We start from the raw sequence: 6,087 nt of genomic DNA on the forward strand, positions 1-6,087 counted from the left end.
CCGAACCTATCCTGATCCTACCCCACCCTAACCTACCCCACCTTATCATATCCTACCCCACCCTATCTGATCCTACCCCACCCTAACCTACCCCACCTTATCCTATCCTACCCCACCCGAACCTACCCCACCTTATCCTACCCCACCCTATCCTATACTACCCCACCCTATCCGATCCTACCCCACCCTAACCTACCCCACCTTATCCTATCCTACCCCACCCGAACCTACCCCACCTTATCCTACCCCACCCTATCCTATACTACCCCACCTTATCCTTCCCCACCCTATCCTATCCTACCCCACCTTATCCTACCCCACCCTATCCTATACTACCCCACCTTATCCTACCCCACCTTATCCTACCCCACCCTATCCTATACTACCCCACCTTATCCTATCCTACCCCACCCAATCCTACCCCACCTTATCCTATCCTATCCGACCTTATCCTACCCCACCTTATCCTACCCCACCCTATCCTATCCTACCCCACCTTATCCTATCCTACCCCACTTTATCCTACCCCACCTTATCCTATCCTACCCCACCCAATCATACCCCACCTTATCCTATCCTATCCAACCTTATCCTACCCCACCTTATCCTATCCGACCCCACCTTATCCTACCCCACCCTATCCTATCCTACCCCACCTTATCCTACCCCACCTTATCCTATCCTACCCCACCTTATCCTACCCCAACCTATCCTATCCTACCCCACCTTATCCTATCCTACCCCACCCTATCCTACCCCACCCCACCTTATCCTACCCCACCCTATCCTATCCTACCCCACCTTATCCTACCCCACCCTATCCTATCCTACCCCACCTTATCCTACCCCACCTTATCCTACCCCACCTTATCCTATCCTACCCTACCTTATCCTATCCTACCCCACCCTATCCTACCCCCACAGTGAGTCAGTATCAGACAGAACTAGAAGGTTGGAGGTATCCTAGGACAGTGAGTCAGTACCTTACCCTACCTCCAGCCTTCCATACTAGCTACTGACTCAACCCCACCTCCAACCTCCAGTTCTAAGCTACTGACTCCTTCCTACCCTACCTCCAACCTTCCAGTTCCACAGTGAGTCTAGCAGACAGAACTGGAAGGTTGAGGTAGTCCTATCCAGTGAGTCAGTAGCAGACAGAACTGGAAGGTTGGAGGTAGGGTAGGACAGTGAGTCAGTAGCAGACAGAACTAGAAGGTTGGAGGTAGGGTAGGACAGTGAGTCAGTAGCAGACAGAACTGGAAGGTTGGAGGTAGGGTAGGACAGTGAGTCAGTAGCAGACAGAACTAGAAGGTTGGAGGTAGGGTAGGACAGTGAGTCAGTAGCAGACAGAACTGGAAGGTTGGAGGTAGGGTAGGACAGTGAGTCAGTAGCAGACAGAACTGGAAGGTTGGAGGTAGGGTAGGACAGTGAGTCAGTAGCAGACAGAACTGGAAGGTTGGAGGTAGGGTAGGACAGTGAGTCAGTAGCAGACAGAACTAGAAGGTTGGAGGTAGGGTAGGACAGTGAGTCAGTAGCTGGTACCTACCCTACCTCCAGCCTTCCAGTTCTACCAGCTAACTGTCCTACCCTACCTCCAACCTTCAGTTCTAGCTAGTGAGTCAGTACAGAACCTCCAACCTTCCAGTTCTACAGTGAGTCAGTAGCAGACAGAACTGGAAGGTTGGAGGTAGGGTAGGACAGTGAGTCAGTAGCAGACAGAACTGGAAGGTTGGAGGTAGGGTAGGACAGTGAGTCAGTAGCAGACAGAACTAGAAGGTTGGAGGTAGGGTAGGACAGTGAGTCAGTAGCAGACAGAACTGGAAGGTTGGAGGTAGGGTAGGACAGTGAGTCAGTAGCAGACAGAACTAGAAGGTTGGAGGTAGGGTAGGACAGTGAGTCAGTAGCAGACAGAACTGGAAGGTTGGAGGTGGGGTAGGACAGTGAGTCAGTAGCAGACAGAACTGGAAGGTTGGAGGTAGGGTAGGACAGTGAGTCAGTAGCAGACAGAACTGGAAGGTTGGAGGTAGGGTAGGACAGTGAGTCAGTAGCAGACAGAACTAGAAGGTTGGAGGTAGGGTAGGACAGTGAGTCAGTAGCTGGTACCCTACCCTACCTCCAGCCTTCCAGTTCTACTAGCTACTGACTCACTGTCCTACCCTACCTCCAACCTTCCAGTTCTACTAGCTACTGACTCCCCGTCCTACCCTACCTCCAACCTTCCAGTTCTACAGTGAGTCAGTAGCAGACAGAACTGGAAGGTTGGAGGTAGGGTAGGACAGTGAGTCAGTAGCAGACAGAACTGGAAGGTTGGAGGTAGGGTAGGACAGTGAGTCAGTAGCAGACAGAACTAGAAGGTTGGAGGTAGGGTAGGACAGTGAGTCAGTAGCAGACAGAACTGGAAGGTTGGAGGTAGGGTAGGACAGTGAGTCAGTAGCAGACAGAACTAGAAGGTTGGAGGTAGGGTAGGACAGTGAGTCAGTAGCAGACAGAACTGGAAGGTTGGAGGTAGGGTAGGACAGTGAGTCAGTAGCAGACAGAACTGGAAGGTTGGAGGTAGGGTAGGACAGTGAGTCAGTAGCAGACAGAACTGGAAGGTTGGAGGTAGGGTAGGACAGTGAGTCAGTAGCAGACAGAACTAGAAGGTTGGAGGTAGGGTAGGACAGTGAGTCAGTAGCTGGTACCCTACCCTACCTCCAGCCTTCCAGTTCTACTAGCTACTGACTCACTGTCCTACCCTACCTCCAGCCTTCCAGTTCTACTAGCTACTGACTCACTGTCCTACCCTACCTCCAACCTTCCAGTTCTACTAGCTACTGACTCACTGTCCTACCCTACCTCCAACCTTCTAGTTCTGTCTGAGAGAGAGAGAGAGAGAGAGAGAGAGAGAGAGAGAGAGAGAGAGAGAGAGAGAGAGAGAGAGAGAGAGAGAGAGAGAGAGAGAGAGAGAGAGAGAGAGAGAGAGAGAGAGAGAGAGAGAGAGAGAGAGAGAGAGAGAGAGAGAGAGAGAGAGAGAGAGAGAGAGAGAGAGAGAGAGAGAGAGAGAGAGAGAGAGAGAGAGAGAGAGAGCGCTCAGTTAGTGTCCATGTTGCTGTCACTCCAGGCTCTGCTGTCATAAAAACCAGAGTGTTGCTCTAATGAGTTTTCCACTACAGATTAATCATGGCTGTTCAATGTAGCGATGGACACACACACGCTCAGTTATTAAACTCCTGGACTGTTTACTCGTGGTACACACAGCTGATTTACAACACCCATATTGATTAGCTAGTTAAATTCCTTTTTGTTCCGTGCCAGACAGTATCTATGATGATGATTATTGTGGTTCTGGGAGAGCGTGATTGTAGTAAAAGTAATTGTGCTCATGTTCTGTGTTTATGGTGTTGTTGAGACCATGACTAACCATCTGTTGTCTCTGTGGAACTGAAGGAGAGAGGTGGGTGTTGTGGTGGAGGATGTTCAAGTGCACTATATAGGGTGTGTGTAGTGTACTATATAGGGGATAGGGTGTGTGTAGTGTACTATATGGTGTGTGTAGTGTATTATATAGAGGATAGGGTGTGTAGTATACTATATAGGGGATAGGATGTGTGTAGTGTACTATATAGGTGATAGGGTGTGTAGTGTACTATATAGGGGATAGGGGGTGTGTAGTGTACTATATAGGGGATAGGGTGTGTGTAGTGTACTATATAGGGGATAGGATGTGTGTAGTGTACTATATAGGGGATAGGGTGTGTGGTGTACTATATAGGGGATAGGGTGTGTGTAGTGTACTATATAGGTGATAGGGTGTGTGGTGTACTATATAGGGGATAGGATGTGTGTAGTGTACTATATAGGTGATAGGGTGTGTAGTGTACTATATAGGGGATAGGGGGTGTGTAGTGTACTATATAGGGGATAGGGTGTGTGGTGTACTATATAGGGGATAGGATGTGTGTAGTGTACTATATAGGGGATAGGGTGTGTGGTGTACTATATAGGGGATAGGGTGTGTGTAGTGTACTATATACGGGATAGGGTGGTTGTAGTGTACTATATAGGGTATAGGGTGTGTGTAGTGTACTATATAGGGGATAGGGTGTGTGTAGTGTACTATATAGGGGATAGGGTGTGTAGTGTACTATATAGGGGATAGGGTTGTGTGTAGTGTACTATATAGGGGATAGGGTGTGTGTAGTGTACTATATAGGGGATAGGGTGTGTAGTGTACTATATAGGGGATAGGATGTGTGTAATGTACTATATGGTGTGTGTAGGATATAGGGGATAGGGTGTGTGTAGTGTACTATATAGGGATAGGATGTGTGTAGTGTACTATATAGGGGATAGGATGTGTGTAGTGTGCTATATAGGGGATAGGGTGTGTAGTGTACTATATAGGGGATAGGGTGTGTGTTGTGTACTATATGGTGTGTGTAGTGTACTATATAGGGATAGGGTGTGTGTAGTGTAGTGTATAGGGATAGGGTGTGGTAGTGTATTATATAGGGATAGGGTGTGTGTAGTGTACTATATAGGGATATGGTGTGTGTGGTGTACTCCCTGGATAGGAGATAGGGTGTGTGTAATGTACTATATAGGGGATAGGATGTGTGTAGTGTACTATATAGGGGATAGGGTGTGTGTAATGGAGAAGGCTCTATAGTAGTCAGTGGGCCTGGTATGATAATGGAGAAGGCTCTATAGGGTTAGGCCCCAGGCCTGTTCTAACTCCCAGGCCAGTTGTAACTCCCAGGCCAGCTGTAACTCCCAGGCCAGCTGTAACTCCCAGGCCTGTTCTAACTCCCAGGCCTGTTCTAACTCCCAGGCCAGGCCAGTTGTAACTCCCAGGCCAGGCCAGTTGTAACTCCCAGGCCAGGCCAGTTGTAACTCCCAGGCCAGGCCAGTTGTAACTCCCAGGCCAGGCCAGTTGTAACTCCCAGGCCAGGCCAGTTGTAACTCCCAGGCCAGGCCAGTTGTAACTCCCAGGCCAGGCCAGTTGTAACTCCCAGGCCAGGCCAGTTGTAACTCCCAGGCCAGGCCAGTTGTAACTCCCAGGCCAGGCCAGTTGTAACTCCCAGGCCAGGCCTGCTGTAACTCCCAGGCCAGCTGTAACTCCCAGGCCAGTTGTAACTCCCAGGCCAGGCCAGTTGTATCTCCCAGGCCAGGTAACTCCCAGGCCTGCTGTAACTCCCAGGCCAGGCCTGCTGTAACTCCCAGGCCAGGCCTGCTGTAACTCCCAGGCCAGGCCTGCTGTAACTCCCAGGCCAGGCCTGCTGTAACTCCCAGGCCAGCTGTAACTCCCAGGCCAGCTGTAACTCCCAGGCCAGGTTGTAACTCCCAGGCCTGCTGTAACTCCCAGGCCAGGCCAGTTGTAACTCCCAGGCCAGGCCTGCTGTAACTCCCAGGCCAGGCCTGCTGTAACTCCCAGGCCAGTTGTAACTCCCAGGCCAGGCCAGTTGTATCTCCCAGGCCAGTTGTAAACTCCCAGGCCAGTTGTAACTCCCAGGCCTGCTGTAACTCCCAGGCCAGGCCTGCTGTAACTCCCAGGCCAGGCCTGCTGTAACTCCCAGGCCAGGCCTGCTGTAACTCCCAGGCCAGGCCAGCTGTAACTCCCAGGCCAGTTGTAACTCCCAGGCCAGGCCTGCTGTAACTCCCAGGCCTGCTGTAACTCCCAGGCCAGGCCTGCTGTAACTCCCAGGCCAGGCCTGCTGTAACTCCCAGGCCAGGCCAGCTGTAACTCCCAGGCCAGCTGTAACTCCCAGGCCAGTTGTAAACTCCCAGGCCAGTTGTAAACTCCCAGGCCAGCTGTAACTCCCCCAGGCCTGCTGTAACTCCCAGGCCAGGCCTGCTGTAACTCCCAGGCCTGCTGTAACTCCCAGGCCTGCTGTAACTCCCAGGCCAGGCCTGCTGTAACTCCCAGGCCAGGCCAGCTGTAACTCCCAGGCCAGTTGTAAACTCCCAGGCCTGCTGTAACTCCCAGGCCAGGCCTGCTGTAACTCCCAGGCCAGGCCTGCTGTAACTCCCAGGCCAGGCCTGCTGTAACTCCCAGGCCAGGCCAGCTGTAACTCCCAGGCCAGCTGTAACTCCCAGGCCAGGCCTGCT

Source organism: Oncorhynchus keta, unplaced genomic scaffold, assembly GCF_023373465.1.
Source record: "Oncorhynchus keta strain PuntledgeMale-10-30-2019 unplaced genomic scaffold, Oket_V2 Un_contig_862_pilon_pilon, whole genome shotgun sequence".
NCBI lineage: Eukaryota > Metazoa > Chordata > Actinopteri > Salmoniformes > Salmonidae > Oncorhynchus > Oncorhynchus keta.